The 26,398-nt window shown below is 45.0% G+C and overlaps 1 long non-coding RNA gene across 1 annotated transcript; it reads right to left on the bottom strand.

Annotated features, from left to right (window-relative positions):
* Positions 1–2,478: 2,478 nt before the first annotated feature.
* Positions 2,479–3,501, bottom strand: LOC125534241. Its single transcript, XR_007294431.1, has 2 exons — positions 3,362–3,501; positions 2,479–2,739 (listed from the first exon to the last, which is right to left on the bottom strand). It is a non-coding gene; the product is annotated as an uncharacterized LOC125534241 (long non-coding RNA).
* Positions 3,502–26,398: the final 22,897 nt, after the last annotated feature.

Genomic DNA, 26,398 nt, shown 5'->3' with positions numbered 1-26,398 from the left:
GAACCTAAGGGGTCATGTACTTAAGAGTTAAGGAACCTACGAGGTCGGGTTCTGATACGTCTCCAACGTATCTATAATTTTTGATTGTTCCATGCTGTTATATTATCATTCTTGGATGTTTTACAATCATTTTATAGCAACTTTATATCATTTTTGGGGACTAAATGCAGCAAAACTTTTTAGAGATTTTTTTGGACTAGAAGACATCTAGTAGGCCAGAGAAGCACCTGGGGGTGCCCCGAGGGGGACACAACCCACCAGGGCGCGCCTGGGGGCCCATGCACGCCCAGGTGGGTGGTGCCCACCTCGGTGGCCTCCCGCACCGCCTCTTCACTCTATAAATGCCCAAATATTTCAGAACCCCTAGGGGAGTCGACGAAATTTTGTTCCAGCCGCCGCTAGTTCCAGAACCACGAGATCCAATCTAGAGCCCTTCTCCGGCACTCCGCCGAAGGGGGGGGGGATCATCATCGGTGGCCATCTTCATCATCCCGGCGGCCACCATGATGAGGAGGGAGTAGTCCTCCCTCGGGGATGAGGGTATGTAGCAGTAGCTATGTGTTCTCTCTCTCTCCCTCGTGTTCTTGCGATGGAACGATCTTGATGTAACGCGGGCTTTGTTGACATAGATGAATCATATGAAGTTTTCCCCCTCTCTATATTCTTGATGAATTGAGTTTTCCCTTTAAAGTTTTCTTATCGGATTGAGTCTTTAAGGATTTGAGAGCACTTAGTATGTATTTTGCATGAGGATATCTATAGTGACATTGGGATATCTAATTGAGTTACTTGATGTTATATTATTGTGATCAACTTGCGGGTTCCGTGACTTTAGGACCTATGCATAGGGGTTGGTACACGTGCTCATCTTGACTCTCCGATAGATATTTTGGGGCACTCCTTGGGAATCAAATAAATGAATGTGAAATTGTGTGATGCTTATCGTATGACCAAACCCACAGATATTAGCGGTGACATTGGAATATCTAGGTGACATTAGGGATTTGGTTGATTTGCATCTTAAGGTGTTATTCTAAGGAATAGTGTCGGTGTCAAAACCGGCGGATCTCGGGTAGGGGGTCCCGAACTGTGCGTCTAAGGCGGATGGTAACAGGAGGAAGGGGACACGATGTTTACCCAGGTTCGGGCCCTCTTGATGGAGGTAATACCCTACGTCCTGCTTGATTGTTCTTGATGATATGAGTATTACAAGAGTTGATCTACCACGAGATCATAGAGGCTAAACCCTAGAAACTAGCCTATGGTATGATTGTATGTTGTCCTACGGACTAAACCCTCCAGTTTATATAGACACCGGAGGGGTCTAGGGTTACACAGAGTCGGTTACAAGGGAGGAGATCTACATATCCGTATTGCCTAGCTTGCCTTCCACGCCAAGGAGAGTCCCATCTGGACATGGAACGAAGTCTTCAATCTTGTATCTTCATAGTCCAATAGTCCGGCCAAAGGATATAATCCGGCTATCCGGAGACCCCCTAATCCAGGACTCCCTCAGTAGCCCCTGAACTAGGCTTCAATGACGATGAGTCCGGCGCGCAGATTTGTCTTCGGCACTGCAAGTCGGGTTCCTCCTCCGAATACTCCATAGAAGATTTTGAACCCAAGGATAGTGTCCGGCTCTGCAAAACAAGTTTCACACACCACCGTAGAGAGAATAATATTTCCACAAATCTAATCCGCTGACACGTTTTGACAGCACGACATCATGTCATGGCCCGGTCATTATTCGAACCGTTTTTCTCAACCAGCACCGCACATATCGCGAGGCAGTTTTCTTGACACGTCTTGTCAAAGCAGAGATCGTGTCCCCCTTATTACGGGATTCTCATCAATACGGACGTGGGTAACCCAACCGTGCCATCAATTATGGCGTTTGGGGAATAAGCGATTTTACCAGGCAAGTGGGGAGGCGCATCGCCTCTTCCGCCCCTATAAAGGGACAAGCACTACAAGAAATATGTCAACTTGTGACCTTGACTATTGGTCACTGAAAGGTCATTGTTTTTCATTTGCGACCTTTTTGTGACCAAAAACAGAAGGTCAAAAGCTGGCGGTCGTAAACTGAAATTAACGACCTTCTCTGTGAGAAGGTCGTAGACGTTTACGACCAAAATATGCCTATTGTTTTGTTTTGGTCACTAGCAAGCTCCCCAGGCCACGTAGGCATCCAGCGTGGCAAGCTGATGTGGCACAAGATTCAGCCCGGTCCAATTCGGTATTCTACATGGGCCTAGCCCATTAATTCAGTATATTAGTGTTTTTTCTCATATTAATTTTGGCTAGGTAGATGGGCCAAGCCCAACAATTAAGCCTTCTCATTTTTGGGCCGTGGCCTTTTCCACTAGAAAGTTTTAGTTTTTTTGTAATATAAAAAAGGTCCACTAGTCAAATGGGTCCCAGATGTCAGGTTCAGGTATGTGGGTCCCAGCTAGCAAGTTCATATTCTTCATATTTCAATTTAACAGTAAATAAATAACCAGTATTTAAATTGGCACAAACAAAACACACACATAATACTCCAAATATTATCAGCCAGATTCAGTACAGAGCTCCTATTGTACAAATAACATATACTTTACAAGCTCTACACATAATAAGCTCTAACATATACAAGCTCTACACGTGATACGGTACCCTGGTGTTAACCCTGTAGCTCTACAAGTGTCTTCAATCTTCTTCAACATGGAGCTCCTTCGGTAGCGAGCACAAACTGGGCACCTGCATCATCACAGGAAGGCAATTTTAGATCATAAAAACGAATTTTCCAAGCACAGTTTAGAGAAAAGAACCAAGTAAATTTGCCCTCAATCATACAAACAAAGTTTAGAGAAAACCAAACATGAACAAGAACTTATTATGCAGGACACATACGTACACATCTCAGGAAAAGCTCGGAAAGAGCAAGGTGTCAGAGCATGATGTTATCGAAAGCATGATTTACAAGTTTGTCTCTGAGACATACGATAGGTGCTTTTCATAGAAGACAGAATAAGTAAAACTATTCATGTTTGCCAACCCATAATCTAAACGAGACTCTAACCAAGACCATCCAGAAGTGACCCGAAGAGCGACCCAATATAGTGACTGCTACAGTTCATATTTTGATAGTAAAACTGATGTGTAATCATATAGATAATAAAATACATGGCACAATATCAGTACATCTCCAAACAACCAATAAATCTCATAGTACCACAAGGACATGCACCTGCAGTACATCCTGCATTGCAGGTTCACATCAACAGCTCATAGCAAGGCTATCAGTTCAACAACACTAATACCACCTCAAGCATCAGCAGTTTAAGAAGAATGAGCACCAAAACAAAAGGGCAGTAGATACCTCTTCAAACTTTTTTTCAAAAATCAGCTCATCCTCTTGACCGCTCCAGATATCGTCCATGTGCATTGCTCAGGAAATTATAAATTCTGGTATAGCACACAAGAAAATATCAGAGTAGAAAAGTGGCATAGAAACTACCAAAAAAATTCTCATGCTTATTGTTATTGCAAGAAGGCATCGATCAGATTTTGAAGGTAATAATAATTAACATGTACACAAGGAAGATAGTTAAACAAAATGATCACACATATCTATGGTACACTAAACCAATAATCTGGAGATGCATGAAAGCACACACCAGTTTGGGTTTTAAAAAATTTCATCTTCAAGCATCACACTAGCAAATGATAGGAAAGATCACAGGAAATAGGACTGTCCTGATCAAGTATACATAAGCATAGAAAAGATCAAACAAGCTCATTGTGCATTTTCTCTTTCAATGTGATACACAATAAGCATAAGTAACCACTAGGAAAATAACTTGCTATCTACAGGCCCTATTATCGGCAACAAGAACATTACGAAAGGAAGAACAATATATTAACAAAGCAATCTGCTAGACAACATTATGTGGGGGCTGCATGATCTGTCGTTTTAAAATGCTTCCTAAAAATACAAGACTGAAAGAATGCAAAAGGTGCATCATTTATGATATGTTTAGCGTTTCTATTTGAACTGTAATAGGATTGCACAAGCGTATCCAACAGGTGATCTGAACCGGTGCATAAAAGGAACTGCTGGTGCTGGCAAACCACACCTCATTCTAATAAAGTTCACAAGCGTATAATAAGGTTGATAACGGCAGCCACATTGAAAAGTGTACATCATCCAGGGTCTGCTTTGCAAGGTATTGTTTGTACACTGCTGCCTCTTGTGACCAGTGAGTTGACACATGGATGATGTTATACATCTCTATGTTATTAAGTTATACGTATATTGGTAATTTTTATTTCAGATTTAAAGTCCTAGTATTTATTATTAACTAGAGTAGTAGTTATCTGAAGCAGCTAAACTAGGTTCATACTGCTTGCTGCCAGATCCACAAACAATTGTAGAATCGCTTACCATAGTTAACTAGTTCAATTTTCATGAACCTAACCACCGCAACACGAGCACAAAAGGCAGCAGGTAACACGCGAACCAGTTCATCCATAACCGCGGAGGGAGGGGGGTTCTCACCGCCAGTGACGCTGCCGAGCCGTCCGGATCAACCTCGCTATTGCACGCACGGACATACAGTCTCCTACGATGACAAGAAACCCTCAGGCTGCTGCAAGGAGAGCACACAACCAACCTTATTAGCTTAGGCATCATGATGGTCGAGATTGACCCATGTAAATAATATAAGATCATTTTTCAAGCTAATATAGTTTTAAAAACATTCTTATAGTTCAAGTGAAGAAGAGAAGGAAGCAGAGTTCTTCTTACTTCTCCCTGAAGCTCTGGTGTTGCTGCTGCTCGGCGACGGCGGCGAAGAACTCATCCATCTCAAGAGAGCTGCGGCTGGAATGGTTCCTGGCTACGGTCGCTGAGCCAGGGGTGATCATCGTCTCCGAGCTGTAGATGAAGAAACATGAAGAGAGTGCGGGCCTTGCTTCCATGGCGATGGGCTGCACCTGCACTCACACCCGCCATGGTGCTCTTCCTCCATCAATCACAGGTCACAGCCGCAGGTAGCAGCTTCCATGGTGATGGCTTGCTGCACAAACCAAGCGCAGGAATTAGATGGACAGATCCAGAAGAATAAGATGAGGGAAGGGGGGGGTAGGGGAGGGGAGGGGAGAAGAAGATGAGCAGGACAGGGAGGAGGGCGTGAGTACCATGGGCATCGTCGGAGATGTTGCAGACTCGTCGGAGCGGCCCCGGTGTGCGAGGCGACCGAAACCCTAGCCAGCCACCGGGGAGGGGTCATCTGCCGCTGTGCTGCATGGTGGTTGGGGAGAAGGGCTCTATCTCTGTCTCCATGGCGGAGGTGCTGGCGCTGGCCCCAACCAACCACCCGCACGGACGGACGGAGGGAGACCGACGACGGCGCGATGGTGGCGTCCCTCCCGTCCCACTCTCCGTCTCCCCAAGGCTGGCGAATCTGGCCACAAGGAGGCTCGAGCTGCAGCCTTGGGTGAGAAAGAGAGGGACGGAGACCGCCAACGGCGGGAGATTTGGGGTCGGGGGCGGCGGCGGCCGATTTGGTTGGGGGAACGACGGCTGATTTGGGAAGGATGAGGGAGTTTGTGTGCGGCCAGACACGGAGATGGAGGCGGACGATGTAGGGAGGGAGGGAAGGAAGGGGAGGGGAGGTTGGGGCACGGCGGTGACAGGCGAGGTCGGTGGTGGCGGCGGGGAGGGGATGGGAAGCGACGAGTGGCTGGGTAGGGTTCGCGGGGACGAGGAGTGGGTGCGGTAGGTTTTTTTCCCTTTCTTCAGATGGATGGATGGATGGACGTGGGATTGCTAGCAATGGATGGTAGGATGTCTGCCATGTCATCGATCCGTGTCATACATGGTTCCACCAATCAAAATCCAGCTTATGTAATTGTGTTTCTTTCTTTTGTCTCTTTTATATTTTTTACCCTCTTATTTCGGGTAAACACTCAACATATTAGCCTCATGTTGTATGTTTAAATGACCCAATATTCTGCATATATGTGTATCTTAGGATTTCAAACAATGATGATTTTGTGGTCTTCATTTGCATTGCACAAAAAAAATTATTTTTCCTTTTTTGAGTGCCCAAAATGAGTTTTTTCTAAAGGGCCTACCAAATAATTGTCGCAAAATTGGACCAAAACAATTTTCTGAAATACTAGGTCATATTTAATGTACAATTCACCAAATAGTTGGGTGTCAAAAATTTTCATCCACCTCTCGTGAAAAAGACAATTTTTTGCCGATTCAGCTGGAAGTGGGTCAAATTTGAACTGCAGCTACCTTATAGTTTGCTATTTATTTTTTCCAAAAATCATTTCTAGGTACATAAGTATCTATTTAATCATAGAAACACCAAATTTTTTCTAAGATTCAACCACTAGCTAGAAACGGTCATGCCCGCCATTTTGACCACATTTTGAAACGAGCATGAAAAATTCAAAAAAAAATTAAAAAAATTAGAAAACCTTCGCATAGTGTCATTATATGTGGCAAAGTTACCAGGAAAAATAATAAACTTATAATACGATAATTATTTTTGAAAAGTGTTCTCAGAAGCGAGCTATCATGTGTGAAGATCAATGGCTTTCAAGTTAAATGATCAATCTTAAGGCCACATTCATAGCATAGTTTGTTCAAATGATCTCATATTGTGCACAAGGGTGCATGTTGGAATGGCAAACAATGTTGCCTAAGGAATTTTTCATTTTCTTTGGACGAAAAAAACATTTTCCATTTTTCGAGCACCCAAAATGAGCTTTTTTGTGAAGGACCTACCAAATAATTGTTGCAAAATTGTACCAAATCAATTTTCTAAAATACCAGGCCATATTTAATGCACAATTGACCAAATGATTGGGTGTAAAAAGTTTTGACCCACCTCTCGTGAAAAAGACAAATTTCTAATGATTCAGTTGGAAGCGGGTCAAATTTGAACTGCAGCTGGCTCATAGTTTGCTATTTATTTTTTCCAAAAATCATTTCTAGGTACATAAGTATCTATTTAATCAGAGAAACACCAAAAAAATTCCAAGATTCAATCACTAGCTAGGAACGGTCATTCCCACCGTTTTGACCGCATTTTCAAACAGGCATAAAAAATTCAAAAAATCAAAAAATTGGGAAACCTTCGCATTGTGTCATTATATGTGACCAAGTTCCCAGGAAAAATAACAAACTTGTAATACAACAATTATTTTAAAAAAGTGTTCTCATAAATGAGCTATCATCTCTGAAGATTCATGGCTTTCAAGCCAAATGATCAATCTTATGGCCACATTCATGGCATAGTTTGTTCAAATGATCTCATATTGTTCACAAGGGTGCATATTGGAATGGCAAACAATGTTTCCTAAGGGAGTTTTCATTTTCTTTGGACGAAAAATCAATTTTCCATTTTTCGAGTGCCCGAAATGAGTTTATTTTGTGAAGGACCTACAATATATTTATTGCAAAATTGGACCAAATAAATTTTCTAAAATACTAGGCCATATTTAATGCATAATTGACCAAATTGTTGGGTTTCAAAAGTTTTTATCCACCTCTGGTGATAAAGACAAATTTCTGCTGATTTAGTTGGAAGCGGGTCAAATTTGAACTGTGGCGGCCTCATAGTTTGCTCTTTATTTTTCCAAAAATCATTTCTAGGTAGAAAAGTATCTATTTAATCAAAGAAACATCAAAAGTTTTCCAAGATTCAACCACTAGCTAGGAACGGTCAGCCCGCCGTTTTGATCGCATTTTGAAACGGGCATAAAAAATTCAAAAAAAAATCAAAAAATTGGAAAACCTTCGCATTGTGTCATTATATGTGACCAAGTTTCCAGGAAAAATAATAAACTTGTAATACGACAATTATTTTTAAAAAGTGTTATCAGAAATGAGCTATCATGCATGAAGATTCAGGGCTTTCAAGCCAAATGATCAATCTTATGGCCACATTCATGGCATAGTTTGTTCAAATGATCTCATATTGTGCACAAGGGTGCATCTTGGAATTCTAAACAATGTTGCCTAAGGGAGTTTTCATTTTCTTTGCACGGAAAATACATTTTCCATTTTTCGAGTGCCCGAGATGAGTTTTTTTGTGAAGGACCTACCATATATTTGTTGCAAAATTGGACCAAATCAATTTTCTAAAATACTAGGCCATATTTAATGCACAATTGAAAAAATGGTTGGGCGTCAAAAGTTTTGATCCACCTCTGGTGAAAAAGACAAATTCCGGCCGATTCAGTAGGAAGCGGGTCAAATTTGAACTACAACTGCCTCATAGTTTACTATTTATTTTTTCCAAAAATCATTTATAGTTACATAAGTACCTATTTAATCATAAATACATGGTTTGGTGGCGATACGTCGAGGTTTGGGCGGTGGCCGAGGCCCCCAACTCTAGAGCGCGTAAACTCGCATGCCCGCCGCGTGGTCACCGCGTGACCGTGGCGTTTCCATGTGTTCTGGGCAGCCTAGGAATGTCTAGTGGGTTGGGCACTCCCCAGGTAGGTGCTAGGAAGAAAATTACAACATAAGATTCTCACGGAGACTGATCGATGCTCAAACATGAATTAGCAGCCAAGTGTTTGATTAGCGGTACGGGAAATGTACATGGCTAATGGGCGTGAGTTTTGGTTGAGGATGATCAGTTACTAAGAAGACCGTCTTCACAAATTTTCAGCTCAAAAGGAGGAGCCTAGGTGGTACTTGCTTTGCAAATTACCACACTAGACATAAATACGAATGTTGAAGCTTGGCTCAAAATAATGAATGGATTGAGCTGGCATTTGGTGGAGGATGGTTATTTGGGCATAGGAAAGCACTGTATAAAATGGATACTATTTGGACATGCCAAAGTGGTACTTCCTTCACAAACTGTGGTTCTGAACAGAATAGGAAAATGAATATTTTTGAATTATCTTTGAACTAGGCAAGGAAGTTTTTTTTACATATTTGACGAAGATATGACCCAAAGAATTTATGAGATTTTTTTGGGAATTTTGGGAATGACAGAAATATAGGTTGCTTCACAACCTAGGGCAAAAACTGCCACATGGACATGACACATAGGCAAAACTAATGAGGTGGCGCCTAGTCATAGCAACCCACCACAATTTACAAGGTTATGACCATCTATATTGGTCATGATCAGCTAGAAATAAGGCAGCAGACCAGTGCTATCTGCTTTATGACCATTTCGTGTAAGGAAATTACGACCTTTCTGACCAAAATGGTCGTTATAGTTTAGGGTTTGGAGCCCCCCGAACAGCTTTTGACCAATTGGTCTGAAATGGTCATAGATCTATGATCAATTCTTCTAGGGTCACTGACAGAAGGTCACTAGTTGACATATTTCTTGTAGTGAAGGATTCACCCTTTTTTACCCACGCCTTCTTCCTCCTTGCTTACCCATTCTCGCACACTCGAGCTCCAGCGCCCAAGTTCGCGTCTTTCTTCTCAAACCAGTCCAAGCATGTCCGGAGCGGGAGGCAAGTGGATGGTCTCCTCCGTCACGGAGGAGAACATCACAAAGTTACGGGAAGCCGGATATCTGGCCGCGGATATCGCGCACCGGCTGCCTGATGCAGGGCAGCTCATCCCTACGCCCGAACCCCATGAGAGAGTAGTTTTTATTACCCACTTCGTCCGCGGACTGGGATTTCCCCTTCACCCGTTTGTCCGTGGGCTCATGTTCTACTACGGGTTGGATATTCATGATCTGGCCCCCAATTTCATCCTCAACATCTCGGCGTTTATGGCCGCGTGCGAGGCCTTCCTCCGCATCAGGCCCCACTTCGGCCTGTGGCTGAGGACCTTCAATGTTAAACCGAAGGTGGTGGTCGGCCAGCAAGCAGAGTGCAGAGGCGCCATGATGGGCAAAATGCCTAACGTCACCTGGCTCGAAGGCTCCTACGTGGAGACCATAAAGGGGTGGCAATCGGGGTGGTTCTACATCACCGAGCCGCGCGACACCAACTGGGTGGTGGCCCCCAAATTTCGATCCGGAATCCCCACGCGGCTCACTTCCTGAAAAGAGAAGGGCCTGTCCTGGGGTTCTTCGGTAGAGCTGACCGGACTCCAGACCTGCATCAGGAACATGATGAGCAAGAAAATCAAGCTCGTCAACGTGGTCCAGGTCATGCTCTTCCGCCGGATTCTCCCGTGTCAACGACGGGCATTCAATTTGTGGGAGTTCGACCCGGCCCAGTACCAGACGCTGCGAGAGCTCTACGACACGACGCATAAGGACGTCTGGAGGGTGCTGTTCAAGGGCGCCGAGGTACCTCCTTCCCTCACTGAGGACCGTGGACTCAGCGCAAAGCGCCATGCCAATCCGGTAAGTTTTTGTACCTCACAGGGTATTTATTTGCCCCAGTTAAATGATGTGCGGGATCTAAGCTCCCATGCCATTAACAGGACTGGATAAAGACAGCAGAGCAGCTCGATTGCCCAGCCCCCCTGCCTGAAAATCCCGTAGATGCTCTCCTAACGGAGATGCTGGCTCCGGCACCTTACGAGGTGCCGGCGAAGAAGACCAAGAAGAAGACCATGGGGACCCAAAAGGGTCTCTGGCGCAAGGTTGTATCGGACTCATTGTCCGATGACTCCGATGGGCACTCCTCCCACGAAAACGAGGAGGAGGAGGAGGAAAGTTCTCTCCCCCAGCCGGGGGAGACAAGAAAAGGAAGGCCGACCCAACCGGGGAGGCCGAAGGGTCCAAGAAGGGAAGGACCCTCCCTCCGGACTTCTCCACAACGGCCGCCTACAGCGGCGACGAGTGGCTACCCAGGGTCAAGCCCCTGGCGAAGTCGTAAGTATCCGGACACCATAGTAATTCATGGTATGTTTTATTGCACTGCTTCTCCTCATGCCGAACATGATTGTGCAGTCCGTCCCGAGCTCATCTCGACGTATCCTCGTCGAGCGGTTCCTTGGACTCGTCAGATATGAACAGTGGTTCTCTTCCGACCGCCTCCACCCCTCACCCTACGGACAACGTCAAGGTGTTGTCTCGAAAGGCACCGAGCCGAGGGGAGGTGGTCCTGGGGGTGCCTCAAGGCGACCTCCCGGACCCTGGGTACAAACGGAGCAAAACTCCCACGGGCTCCGAGTCCGGCCCCCAGCCGAACACTGCGCCGAAATCTTCGATGGTTCCGGACTCCGGCAGGCGATCCCCCGTTAAGGGGGGCCAGCCGCCCGTGCCAGTGTCCTCTGTCCATCCAGAGGCACTGGACAACTTTCTGGAAGCGCTTCGCAGCGCCTCCATCGACGAAGAGCACCGCACTATCATGAGTGCGGTGATCGAAAAAGTTCAGTCCGCCAAAAACGGACTGACCGAAGCTTGCGCGAGCCTCCTAACAGGCTTTGAGGTAAGCAATCAAAATGTAAGAAAATATTACCGCATAGATAGTAGCCCCTGATGCTCTATTCGGCGTTCGAGAAGAAAGGACGAATAGAGGATCAAATGATGACTCATGAGTCTAATCAGAATATGTCTATGTGTATGTGCATGCTTCACTGCTGGCCGCTGCCGCACGTACTGCGGAGGTCTCTGCACTGAAGCAGGACCTGGAGCGGTCCGAGAACGAGCTCGGCCTTACTAAGAGGCAGCTCGAGGAGAGCAAAGGTAAGCAATACCTTGTCTATGCTTTGAAAAGAAGTTCGGTTGTAAAATAATAGGATCATCATGAATTTGCCAGGGGCCACGACCGAAGTGGCCACCCTGAAGAAGGCGTTGTCCGAGGCCGAAGACAAAGCGGCCAAGGAGTGCATTGAGCGGGAGAAGCAAGAAGCCCGAGTGGGTGAGGTTCAGCAAGAGCTCGAGGCTCTCGCCAAAAAACACAAGTCCTTGGAGCTTGACTCTAAGACGCAAGAGTCCGAGCTCGCGCAGGCACTTGAAAGCGCCCGGAGCGCCAAGGATGAAACCCACAAGGCCCTCCAGGAGATTGATGCGGTGAAGAAGATAGCAGCGGGTAAGGCATTCATTATGCAAAGCAAGCGTGTGAAGGAAACTTTCCTTTTTCTTACCTGAGTTCGGAGCTATCCAGGAGCGTTCGCAGATCTTCCCCGCAGTGTATTGGATGCCGCGGAGTTTTACCGAGCTGAGGAGGGGAGCTCGACGGAAAAGTTGTTCTGGTCTCAGTATACTGGGACCGAACACCCAATGCCCTTGAGCGACCAGCTGAAGCAACTGGTCGAGCTTCACAAGGCGGCCGAACTGGCCATGAGGGGCCTTATAGTCCGGATGTGGCCTGGCGAGCCCCTGTCCGACAGCTACTTCGGTCTGGTGAGGCGGCTTGTGGAGGCCTACCCACGGCTTGAAGTCATAAAGCGGTCCGTCTGCATCGAGGGTGCGCGCAGGGCTTTTGCCCAGGCAAAGGTGCACTGGGCGAAGCTGGACGTCGTGAAGCTGGTGAAGGAGGGGCCGTCGGAGGGCAAGGAGCATTGCTGCCCCGAGATGTATTATGAGAGTGTCCTGAAGGGTTCCCGCCTTGTGGCGGATGAATGCGCCAAGGATGTAATTTTTGAATGAACATGTTTATGTGATCCTGTAATGTGAAACGAGTTCATCTGCGCTATGCAACGCTTTTTTAATTTAAAATATTACCTTCTGTGCGGCCATTTATAAAATCTGAGAGTCGGCCAGTCGTCGGCTTCTGCCCCCATGTAACTAGTATTGGGGTGTTCGGGATAAACCTGAGCACTCTTTACCCCAATTTTGGGTCCTTCAAGGGAGGTGTTCAGCGCAACGAACCAGGCAATCGGACTATAAGGCTTTATCACTCTCACAGAAGTCTACAATTTTAAATTTTGGCGAAGCCCCTAGTATTCGGAAGGCCGAATTTGGGGCGCTATACACGCCTAAGCCGGACAAGGCCGACTCCTCGCCCGAAGCGGAAAAAGTCTTTAAGGACTTGAGACCTCTCGAATAGCGACCAGTCTCTCGCCTTACCATGACAGTCAGTTTTCGGCTTTCTCTACTGAGGTGCTCGTCCGGAAGAACCGGGACACAATCGCAGTAGTTCTCCCACCACTACCTTAGCCGATATAGCAGAACGTAAGGTACCAAAACATGGGAGCCGGGTAAACCCAACTATTGACCCAAGACATGATTCGGAGCTGATGCATATAGTGCTATAAGTTCGAGGTGCCGCACTGTCGAAAGTGTTCGGACTTCTCGCGCCGTATTATGGGGTAAACGAAAGCCCCTGGCGTACCGACCGTACCCAAATGTACGGGTGCGAATTGTCGTAAATGGACATATAAGAAAAAATGAAGGATAAGTAATGCAATAATAGACTAATGCTATGCATTGTTATTTAAATAATACGTCGAAGCGTACTGGTACAAGTAGTGCAATGAGCAGAAAGTAGGACTATTCGAAATGTCCTATCCAAGGGCAAGCTGCGTATGGATAGTAGAAAGCGGGTATATCAATTATTGTTAGGGACCACCTGGGGGTTCCCGTGTACATCTTAGCTTCTTGCCGCCTTGGTTGTTCCTTCCCGTAATGTGTCCGGCAACCGTACTACCGGAAAGGGCTTCCAGAGAGTTAGGCCCTGAAAGAGAAAAGAAATGATAAAGGTATATAGCCCCTAGGGCGGTTAAGCCGCATTGCGGGACGTGCCCTGATCGTGCCCCCGCCTATGTCCATGGTATTTTCAGTGCGTAATTATGTACGCGTGGCACGTATTTCGTCACTTGACTAGGACTGGGACGGGGAATGAATAGCTAGGCGAGCTCTGAACGTGCCAGGCGATCCTGTTGCAGTTTACTCCGGACTCGCTTGAAGGTGTCCAGGGGCTGTAACGCCGAATTAGTGGTTTGCCTTAAAAGGCTGCTTTGTGCTTCTGCTGCGAGGGCCGCAGTGTGCTCTTCCGTGCGGAGCGAGCGTTCTGTGTTTCCATTTACTGTTATGACCCTCCTAGGTCCTGGCATCTTGAGCTTGAGGTATGCGTAATGTGTACTGCATTAAATTTTGCAAATGCTGTTCGTCCGAGCAGTGCGTGATAGCCACTGCGAAACGGGACGATGTCGAAGATTAACTCCTCGCTTCGGAAGTTGTCCGGTGATCCAAAGACTACTTCCAGTGTGATTGAGCCCGTGCAATGGGCCTCTACACCTGGGATGACACCCTTAAAGGTGGTTTTGGTGGGTTTGATCCTCGAGGGATCGATACCCATTTTTCGCACTGTATCCTGATAGAGTAGGTTCAGGCTGCTGCAGCCGTCCATAAGGACTCGAGTGAGGTGAAATCCGTCGATGATGGGGTCTAGGACCAGTGCGGCGGATCCGCCATGACGGATACTAGTGGGGTGGTCCCTGCGATCAAAGGTGATCGGACAAGCGGACCATGGGTTGAACTTTGGGGCGACGGGCTCCATCGCATAGACGTCCCTTAGTGCACGCTTCCGCTCCCTCTTGGGAATGTGGGTTGCGTATATCATGTTCACCGTCTTCGCTTGTGGGGGGAACCCCTTCTGTCCTCCCGTGTTCGGCGGCCGGGGCTCCTCCTCGTCATCACTATGCAGCCCCTTGTCCTTGTTTTTGGCATTTAACATGCCGGCCTGCTTGAACACCTAGCATTCTCTGTTGGTGTGATTGGCTGGCTTGTCGGGGGTGCCGTGGATTTGACACGAGCAATCCAGTATGCGATCCAAACTGGACGGAGCCGGAGTACTTCTTTTAAATGGCCTTTTCCACTGACCGGATCTAGAGCCTCTGAATCCGGCATTGACTGTCGTATCATCGTTGTTATCGCCGTTGTTGTGGCGCTTTGGTCCGTTACGACGTGGTCTGCCGTTGGCATCTTTGGTATCCAAAGTGCCCGAATTCCTTGATGTGTTGTTGTTACGAGCCAGCCAGCTATCCTCGCCTGCGCAAAAGCGGGTCATGAGTGTCGTGAGGGCTGCCATAGACTTCGGCTTCTCCTGGCCGAGCTGGCGGGCAAGCCACTCATCATGGATGTTATGCTTGAATGCCGCTAAGGCCTCTGCATCCGGACAGTTGACAATTTGGTTTTTCTTGGTCAGGAACCGTGTCCAGAATTTCCTGGCCGATTCCCCTGGCTGCTGAGTTATATGGCTCAAGTCATCAGCATCTAGTGGTTGCACATAAGTGCCCTGTAAGTTGTCAAGGAATGCGTCTTCCAAATCCTCCCAACTGCCGAAGGAGTCTGCTGGCAAGCTATTTAGCCAATGCCAAGCTGGTCCTTTGAGTTTGAGTGGGAGGTACTTGATGTCATGTAGATCGTCACCGCGAGCCATGTGGATGTGAAGGAGGAAATCCTCAATCCATACAGCGGGATCTGTTGTACCATCATACGATTCGATATTTACGGGTTTAAAACCCTCCGGGAATTCGTGATCCATAACTTCATCAGTCAAGCATAGGGGGTGTGCGGCACCTCTATGCCGGGCTATATCACGATGCAGTTCATATGAGTCTTGTCTGCTGTATTCGGCCCGGCCGGATTTACCTTCGGTGTATCCGGCGCGACGATCATCGTCCCGTGTTGGTGCGCGTGCCCGTGACCCGTATATTGACCTTGCAAGTTTTGCCCTGCTGTCCAATACGTCCCATAGGTCCCGTGTGTTGCCCCAGGCCTTGGTATTTTTGGTTGAGCGGTGGCGGGGTGCAGGCTGAACTTCAGGCTAAAACGCCGCTCTGGCTCGGCCACGCGGTGGCCGGTCAGCTGCATTGCACACTGGTAATGGAGGTTTCAATGCTTCCTCCTCGAGGTGAGGTAGCAAACTGCGTTTTGGGTAACTCTTGGAGGGGCGCTCGAGTTCGTATTCCTCGGCCGCAAGGACTTCGGTCCATCTGTCTGCCAGCAAGTCTTGATCAGCTTGAAGCTGTTGTTGCTTTTTCTTCAGGCTATTTGCTGTGGCCATAAGCCGGCGCTTGAAGCGCTCCTGCTCGACGGGATCCTCAGGCATGATAAATTCTTCGTCGCCGAGGCTCACCTCGTCTTCGGAGAGAGGCATGTAATTGTCCTCCTCCGGTTCTCCATCTGCCGCCTGCTCTGTAGGGCTAGCTTGTTCATCCTCCCGCTCTACATCATACTGGAGGGGATTGTGGTTGTCTTCGGCACTATCTGGAGTGTTATTATCTCCTGTGCCGGTATCACTACTTTTGCTGTGGCGGGACTTAGAGCGGTGCCGCTGACGTCAGCGCTTGGGTTGCTTCTTGGAGGGGTCATCCTCCGCTGTCTCGTCGCCATTGCCTTCTTTGGGGGTGTCCACCATGTATATATCATATGATGAGGTGGCGGTCCAGCGCCCTGTGGGCGGTGGTTCCTCTTCGTCTCCTGCATCATCGTCCATACCGTCGATGTCTTCGGAGTCGAAGTCGAGCATGTCGGTTAAATCGTCGACAGTGGCTACTAAGTGGGTGGTGGGTGGGCAGCGAATTTCTTTGTCGCCCGCATCCCATTCTAGCCGGACATAGTTCGGCCAAGGTTCTCCTGACAAGGAGAGAGACCTTAATGAATTTAGCACATCGCCGAAAGGTGAGTGCTGAAAGATATCCGCGAAGGTGAACTCCATGATCGGTGCCTAGTCGAATTTGATGGGCGCGGATGCAGGCGACTCGGAGTCCGTGGCCGGAGATGAATCCAGTAGTTCGGTGACACGGCTCTCGTAAGGGGTGAAGTCAGTATTCGGCTCTATCGCCACTAAGAGTGCGGCCTCCATGGCGGGGTCTATCCCTCTGCTATCGGATGGCGCGATTTGCTCCGGATTGACGGCCGGAGTAGTTGCAGATGCGATCTCCTGAATACTGTCCGACGGCAGAGTTACGTCATGCTCCTCGTGACTATGCAGCGCACTTGACACGGGCTCGAATCCGTCGAAGATCAAGTCTCTGTGGATGTCGTCAGTGTAGTTCAAGTTTCCAAATCTGACCTGATGGCCAGGGGCGTAGCTCTTGATCTGCTCCAGATGGCCAAGCGAATTGGCCCACAGTGCGAAGCCGCCTAATACAAAGATCTGTCCAGGGAGGAAAACCTCACCCTGGATCGCATCGCTACCAATGATCGAAAGAGCCATCAAGCCTTACGGTGACGACATAGTGGAACTCTCAATAAAAGCACCAATGTCGGTGTCAAAACCGGCGGATCTCGGGTAGGGGGTCCCGAACTGTGCGTCTAAGGCGGATGGTAACAGGAGGCAGGGGACACGATGTTTACCTAGGTTCGGGCCCTCTTGATGGAGGTAATACCCTACGTCATGCTTGATTGTTCTTGATGATATGAGTATTACAAGAGTTGATCTACCACGAGATCGTAGAGGCTAAACCCTAGAAGCTAGCCTATGGTATGATTGTATGTTGTCCTACAGACTAAACCCTCCGGTTTATATAGACACTGGAGGGGGCTAGGGTTACACAGAGTCGGTTACAAGGGAGGAGATGTACATATCCGTATTGCCTAGCTTGCCTTCCACGCCAAGGAGAGTCCCATCCGGACATGGTACGAAGTCTTCAATCTTGTATCTTCATAGTCCAATAGTCCGGCCAAAGGATATAATCCGGCTGTCCGGAGATCCCCTAATCCAGGACTCCCTCAAATAGCTTTCTGGTGGTTTCGTGCCCGACAACAATTTCTTTACTACAAGTAATTTTGGAGTGAACTCTACGCTGCACTTGAGGGATTTGCATATGATTCAACTGTCAACATTGTTGGGAGATCACACTAGTGAAAGTACAAACCCTAGGCCTTGTTTCTAAGCATTGCAATACCGTTTTTGTGCCCGTTTACTATTGGTTACCTTGCTGTTTTTATAATTTCATATTACAAACCAACATCTACTATCCATATTACACTTGCATCACCATCTCTTCGCCGAACTAGTGCACCTATACAATTTTCCATTGTATTGGGTGTGTTGGGGACACAAGAGACTCTTTGCTATTTGGTTACATGGTTGTTTGAGAGAGACTATCTTCATCCTATACCTCCCACGGATTGATAAACCTTAGGTCATCCACTTGAGGGAAAATTGGTACCGCCCTACAAAACTCTAAGTTTGGAGGCCCAACATGTGTCTACAAGAATAAAGTTGTGTAGTAGACATCAAGCTCTTTTCTGGCGCCATTGCCGGGGAGGTGAGTGCTTGAAGGTATATCTTTAGATCTTGTAATTGAATCTTTTAGTTTCTTGTTTTATCACTATTTTGGTTTTGTAATAGAAAACTACAAAAAGAAAAAAAATGGAGAGTCAGTTACCTCAAGTTCTTCTTTATCTTTATAATGTCTATCTTGAGAATAAGGATTCCGATAATTGTGCTCAATTGCTAGAAAAAGAATTTAACAAAATTTATGGCATAAAAATGTTGGATGATGGGCATGATTGCAATATTGCTAGTATGAATTCATTGAATATCCATGATGTTAATGATGATTGCATTAGTCATGATAATGATGTCTCCTATAAGAATGTCAATTTTTGCAGAGTGAACTGGGAGTGCAATTGCACACCAAAAAGGGAGGATTGATTTTGTAAGACATAAATATTTAGAAACGAAAAAGTTGCAAGAGAGGCTAGATGATTGTGCTGAAAGTATTGCAAGAGAGGCTATAACCAAAATAACTTTGCTGCAATTTTTTTCCTTTTATTTTGTTTTGCAATTTATCCATCTACCTATACAAAATTTGATCCTTGCAAGTAACGAGTTCAAGGGGATTGACAACTCTCTTGCCCGCGTTGGGTGCAAGTATTTGCTTTTGTGTGTGTAGGTGTTGTTCACGAGGCTTTGTGTGATTCTCCTACTGGAATGATACCTTGGTTCTCACTTAGGAAAGTACTTATCTCTATTGTGTTGCATCTCCTCTCCTCTTCGAGGAAAATCCCAACACAGCTCACAAGTTGCATTGTGGCAAGGTGAGTCTTTAGGATTCATCAAGTCTCATTGCCAAGGGTATCAAGACTAGCATTACATATGGTTTGGATAAGGATCAAGTGGTGAGGTTGCAGCAAGCAGCTAAGCAATTTAAACCAACTACTCCTTTGAATAGTGGAACAAGATGAGATCAACCTACGCAGAAGGGGTCGCAAACTAGTTGCTCAATAAGTGATCCTAAATATCCGCCTACGGTTTCATTCATCACCCCACCTTGTCCTCTTCTTGCTTGCATACCCACATGAAGGGACAATCGTAGTACGCACGCATTGATCAAGTTTTAGTCATTAGTTCAAGTTATCAATTTCTGGCATTATAAATTTCCATGTCGTTCGTAACCGCGGACATTGGTTTGTAAAATATTTAACCCTGTAGGGATGCTCCAACTCTTCATCAATATAGATTCCACATGCATACCCGTTCCTCCCAGTACATGGCCCCTTTGAACCATCATGTAAACACGATATGGTCCGTAAGTTTAGAGGTAACAAGTTCCTCTAGCTAATGCTAAACTAATCCAGAAGACCTCCCGGTGCATGGGTCGACATCTAGATCAGAAATGGATGTATCTCTAGCCCGATCCCATCCGAATGATCAAAGCATACAACTAGCCAAACCCAGTTTCCCATTGTGACCCCGCACACTGATACGTCTCCAACGTATCTATATTTTTTGATTATTCCATGCTATTATATTATCTAGTTTGGATGTTTTATATGCATTAATATGCTATTTTATATTATTATTGGAACTAACCTATTAACCTAGAGCCTAGTGCCAGTGCCAGTTTTTGTTTTTTTCCTTGTTTTTGAGCTTCGCATAAAAGGAATACCAAAAGGAATAGACACCTATTGGACTTGGACTCCAAGTCAGAAGACCTTGGAGTAGACGACAAGCCACAGGGGGGTGCCCTAGGGGGCTGCTTTGTGGCCTACTCCAACACCCCTGACCTAATTATTCGCCCTATATATTCACATATATTCCCAAAGCACCAGAAGCATCCATGAAAACACTTTTCCACCACCGCAACATTGTGTTACTGTGAGATCCCATCTTGGGGCCTTTTCTGGCATCCTGCCAGAGGGGGATTCGATCACGGAGGGCTTCTACATCAACTCTATTGCCCTTTCGATGAAGCGTGAGTAGTTTACCTCATACCTATGGGTCCATAGCTAGTATCTAGAGGGCTTCTTCTTCTCTCTCTCTCTCTCTCTTTGATTCTCAATACCATGTTCTCCTCGATGTTCTAGGAGATCTATCCGATGTAATATTCTTTTGCGGTGTGTTTGTCGAGATCCGATAAATTGTGGATTTATGATCAGCTTATCTATGAATATTATTTGAATCTTCTCTGAATTCTTTTATGCATGATTTGATATCTTTGTAATTCTCTTGGAACTATCGGTTTAGTTTGGCCAACTAGATTGGTTTTTCTTGCAATGGGAGAAGTGCTTAGCTTTGGGTTCAATCTTGCGGTGTCCTTTCCCAGTGACAGTAGGGGCAGCAAGGCACGCATTGTATTGTTGCCATCGAGGATAAAAATATGGGGTTTACATCATATTGCTTGAGTTTATTCCTATACTCATGTCATCTTACTTAATGCGTTACTTTGTTCTTCATGAACTTAATACTCTAGATGCAGGCAGGAGTCGGTCAATGTGTGGAGTAATAGTAGTAGATGCAGAATCGTTTTGGTCTACTTGACGTGGACATGATGCCCATATTTCATAATCATTGCCTTAGATATATTCATAACTTTGCGCTTTTCTATCAATTGCTCGACAGTAATTTGTTCACCCATCGTATTATTTGCGATCTTGAGAGAAGCCACTAGTGAAACCTATGGCCCCCGGGTCTATTTTCCATCATATAAGTTCCCGATCTACTATTTTGCAATCTTTTACTTTCCGATATACTATTTTGCAATCTTTTACTTTCTGATCTATAAACCAAAAAAACCAAAAATATTTACTTTATCATTTGTTTAATTTTATCTATCTCTATCAGATCTCACTTTTGCAAGTAACTATGAAGGGATTGACAACCCCTTTATCGTGTTGGGTGCAAGTTGTTTGTTTGTTTGTGCAGGTGTTGGTGATTTGTGCGTTGTCTTCTACTGTATTGATACCTTGGTTCTCTAACTAAGGGAAATACTTATCTCTACTTTGCTGCATCACCCTTTCCTCTTCAAGGGAAAAACCAACGCAAGCTCAAGAAGTAGCAGGAAGAATTTCTGGCGCTGTTGGTGGGGTGATCTACGCCAAGTTAAGCCTACCAAGTACCCATCATAAACTCTCATCTCTTGCATTACATTATTCACCATTTGCCTCTCGCTTTCCTCTCCCTCACTTCTAAAATGATTTTTGAAAATATTTGCCCTTTTATTCGCCCTTCTTCCGTTTGTCTTTTCGTTTGCCCTTATGTCTTACTTGGTTTGTTTGCTTGTTCGCTTGGGATAATTGCGTATTTATTGGAAAGCAAGAATAAAAAGCTTATGGATCCTCATCCACTTGCTAATATTTTTAAGAGATCCAATTTTGATGAACCAATTGCTAGTGAGTTGAGTGCACTAGATTATCTTTATGATGTTTTGCTTGAGATTCGTGAATCTGAAATTTGTGATGAAGTGTTAAAAGAAGAAATTTATGACGTGATTCACGATAGCTCCTTGGATGAAAAGCATGATTGCAATGGTTCTACCATATATTCTATTAATGTCAGTTGTGCTAATGATATGCAAAAGCGTAAGCTTGGGGATGCTAGTTTTGCTATATCCGCTACTTATTGCAATGATCATGATTGGGGTGATAATGCTTCTTATAATCTTGAAAATTTATTTAAGCCCCATGATGAATATGAGATTGATAATAATGTTTGCAATAATACCGAAATTGGGTTTGCAAGAGTGTCAACTTTAGATCCCACATATGTGGATAATGTTCAATCTTATGAAGTTTTTGATAAAGGTGGGTTCGGAGAGGTCATGACTTTATTTTATGATAATCCCACTATTTTGGAAGAGTGTCAACTTTGCATTCATGTGGATCATGAAGAGAAAATTTTATGTGATAGCTATATTGTTGAATTTGATTATGATCCTACATGTAATTATCATGAGATAGGAGAATATGGTTGTAGAAATTTTCATGTTACTAAATTACCTCCCATTATGTTGAGATTGCTATTGTTTCTTTCTTGTTCCTTGCATATGGTGATTTTTGCTTATCTTGATAATTTTGATTATAAAATCCCTATGCATAGGAAGCATGTTAGACTTAAACTTGTTTGTCACATGCTACATGATGCTCTCTTCGTGTTTCAATTGCTATCTTTCATGTGAGCATCATTAAAATTATCAATGCCTAGCTAAAAGGCTTTAAAGAAAAGCGCTTGTTGGGAGACAACCCAATATTTTTATTTTCCATTTTTGAGTAAATAATTCATCTAGCCTCTGGTTAGATATGTTTTTGTGTTTTAATTAGTGTTTGTGCCAAGCAAGACCTTTGGGATGGCTTACGGTGATAGTTGATTTGATATTGCTAAAAAAAGAAACTTTTGCGCCCAGGAAGACAATTCTAATTTTAAACAACAGTGCGATAAAATACTAATTGTTTTTGCAGAAGATTAATAGACAAACTGCCCAGGTTTTCCTAATTTTTTTAGAAATTTTGGAGTTACATAAGTATCCGAGAGTTACAGATTACTACAGATTGTTCTGTTTTTGACAGATTTTGTTTTCTGTGTGTTGTTTCTTATTTTGATGAATCTATGGGTAGTATCGGGGGGTATGTGATGACCCACAAGTATAGGGGATCAATTGTAGCTCTTTTCGATAAGTAAGAGTGTCGAACCCAACGAGGAGTAGAAGGAAATGACAAGTAGTTTTCAGTAAGGTAATGCCTGCAAGTGCTAAAATTGTAAGTAATTGAGTAGTTTGATAGCAAGATAATCTGTAACGGGAAAGTAACGATAGTAGTAACAAAAGTGCAGAAAGATAGCCCAATCCTTTTGAGGCAAAGTATAGGCCAAAATGGTCTCTTACGATAAGCAAAGCGTTCTTGAGGGTACACGGGATTTTCATCTAGTCACTTTCATCATGTTGGTTTAATTCGTGTTCGGTACTTTGATAATTTGATATGTGGGTGGACCGGTGCTTAGGTGTTGTTCTTATTTGAGCAAACCTGCTACTTCTGATTAACCCTCCTGCAAGCATCCGCAACTACGAGCAAAGTATTAAGAATAAATTCTAACCGTAGCATTAAACTTTTGGATCCAATCGGTCCCTTACGGAATAGCGCATAAACTAGGGTTTAAGCTTCTGTCACTCTCGCAACCCATCATCTAATTGCTACTCCACAATGCATTCCCTTAGGCCCAAATATGGTGAAGTTTCATGTAGTCAACGTTCACATGACACCACTAAGGGAATCACAACATACATACTATCAAAATATCGAACACATATCAAGTTCACATGATTACTTGCAACATGATTTCTCCCATGACCTCAAGAACAAAAGTAACTAATCACAAATGATAATCATGCTCAAGATCAGAGGGTGTCGCGACCCGACCCGAATGGATCAAGCGCTCTGTGCTCAGGTGTCATCCCTGGATCAGTAATGCTGACACCACAGAGTACATCGAAGGATTTATAGCAGAGTGGCAATCACACACTTATTACATCGTTGTCTCAAAGAGAACTTATTACAATAAATATGGCTTAAGGCCATCTAGTGTCGATAACAGCGGAAGACTCGGAAGATAAATGGGTCCATCAACTCCAACGGCATCACTGAGAATAGAACCACGACCTAAAAGCACCTTACTCGTCGTCTGAAAAGTCTGCAACATGAGAAGTTGCAGCCCGAAAACGGGTCAGCACATGGAATATGCTGGCAATGTAACACATAGAGAGTAATGGAATGAAACAGCTATACTATATGCATAAATGGCTGATGGAAAGCTCTATCATTACAGTTTTGCGTAAAGCCAATTTTTCCCTACTGCAAAGGAATAAATTTATTTAACTATCAAGGTGGTTGTTAAACATCGAGAATGGTTGACAGCATTCCGATCCCAATTAAGTAATTTAAAACCCAACAACATTAATTAGAAGTAACATGTTGAGATTCACATGATATTCAAGTACTAGATACTCAAGTTGTCCATAACCGGGGACACGGCTAATCATGATTAGTTTATACACTCTGCAGAGGTTTGCACGCTTTTCCCCACATGACTCGATTGCCTCCGCTTGTTTTCTCGCACTACATGGTGTTTGAGAAACGGATGACCGAGACATAGTCTTTCAGAAGCGCTAGCACCTTACATGTGGGGTAGACCGTACCACCTACAACCCCTACATCTGCTAGTCCACCTCGTAAGAGTTCGCACAACTTAGTCAACTATGCCAGAGCCCATAGTAGCATGTGGCTGCACACGGAAGTTACTAGCATGAATTATCTTATGATCCCTTTGAGCCTGGGTGGCGGTCCAAAATAAAACAGGCAAGTCCTGATAGACATCAGGTGCCTCAATCCACCCAGATGTGTGTTTAAGTTGCCACCTTAGATAAACCATTAATTAACAATACTCACATCTGTCATGGATATCACTCACCCAATCCACGTCTACTAGCATAGCATGGCATAAAAAGCAAACGTAGAAGTAACTCCCAAAGGTTTCATAATAATACAGGTAATAGGTACTACCTCATCTACTTCCCATCCCACAGTTTAATTAGATCCTAATCATGCAATGTGAGAGGATTGGTCTAATGCAATAAAACATGGGTTGTAGAAAAGGTATGATCAAAGTGTTACTTGCCTTGCTGATGATCCGCGAGACCTAGGGTTTCGAAGTAACAAGCGGCGCAATCCGGGTGATCTATCGCAGACAAACAACAAGCACACAATAAGTACTCATCTAATGCACAGGTAAAACTCGAACAAGAGAACGAACCAGAAAGTTCAACTTAAGAACTCCGGTTGCAAAGAAAGAACGAACCGAACAAAGAAACAGAAAACAAACGGCGGAAGAAACCAACTCGGTTCTAGCAAGTTGAAACTAGGTCAAATTTTACCGAGGAAAAAACTTGTTTAAGTTGATTAGACGGAACGGTGGTTTCAAAACGAAACTCCAGGCGCTTGAATCACCTAATTCCGATAAACGAGCGGGAAGAAAGACTAGAGCGAAGATCAGATCTGAGATCGCGATCGCGGAATAAATCCGACGAAAAGAAAGAGACGAACGGTTAAACGAACGGGCGTCATTAACCGAGGAATAATCGGTGATCACGTTCGTTGAGACGAACGGTCCGAAAGAAGAACGAAAACGGATCTAGGGTTTTCGGAAAAGAAACCGAAAAAGAAACGGAAAACCGATCTAGGGTTTCGGAAGAAAACCGAAACAAAAACCGGAAGAAAAGAAAAGAAACGGAACGGTTCTCTTAAGAAAAACCGAACCGGGGAAGAAAAAGAGGCGCGGCGCGGGGCTACCTCCAGCGGCGGCAGGGTGCAAGGGCGGCGGCGGCAGCGCTAGGCGGCGGCAGCAGCTAGAGGCGGCGGCGGCGGCTATAGGCGGCGGGGCTGGCGGCTATAGGCGGCGGCGGCTTGGGGTGGAGAGGGGGGGGGGGGGCTTGGGTATTTATACTAGGAGGGGGGTGCTTTCTTGGCCAAGGGGCAAGGCAAGGGGCGGCGGCGGCTGGAGTCCCGCTGGGACTCGGCTCGCGCGAGGCTGGGGCGGTGGCGGCTGGTTGGGCCTTGGCCCGGCTGGCCTGGCGCGCGGGAGCTGCCCTTTTTTTTAAATCGGTTACGCGCGCAGAAAAACAAAAGAAAGAAAATCTAAACGAGCTCCAAAATTTCTAAAGTAAATTTTCCCCGACTCCTAAAAATGATTCGAACAAAATGAACTTTTCTCCGGGCTTAAAATGCAATTTTTGAAAACACGCATTTTTCCCTATCCAAATAAAAAGCAAACAAAACTCCGGAAAAACCAACATTTGATTTATTCATTAAATCTTCATTTTTCCTAAATTTGGGAAAGTCATATTATTCCCTCTCTTATATTTTTGATATCGGAAAAATTATTGAAGGTGAAATAAATAAATCAAATGATCCTCTTTTCAAATTTGAGAAAACTCTCAAATATGAAAATAACGAAATCTCCAACTCTCTCCGTGGGTCCTTGAGTTGCGTGAAATTTCTAGGATCAACCAAAATGCAGGAAAATATGATATGCATGATGATCTAATGTATAACATTCCAAATTACAAAATTTGGGATGTTACAGAGGGGTATTAAATAGCATATTGGATCTGAACATATAATCTTCCACCAAATAAACCATATAGTAATCAACTACAAGATGTAATCAACACTACTAGTCACCCACAAGCACCAATCTATAGTTTCGGTAACAAGATTGAACTCAAGAGATGAACTAGGGTTTGAGCTGAGATGGTGTTGTTGAAGATGTTGATGTAGATTGCCCTCCC

Source organism: Triticum urartu, chromosome 2 (genome assembly GCF_003073215.2).
Source record: "Triticum urartu cultivar G1812 chromosome 2, Tu2.1, whole genome shotgun sequence".
NCBI classification, from domain to species: domain Eukaryota; kingdom Viridiplantae; phylum Streptophyta; class Magnoliopsida; order Poales; family Poaceae; genus Triticum; species Triticum urartu.
The sequence above is the reverse complement of the archived record's forward strand: the minus strand, read 5'-3'. Positions and strand labels throughout refer to the sequence as shown.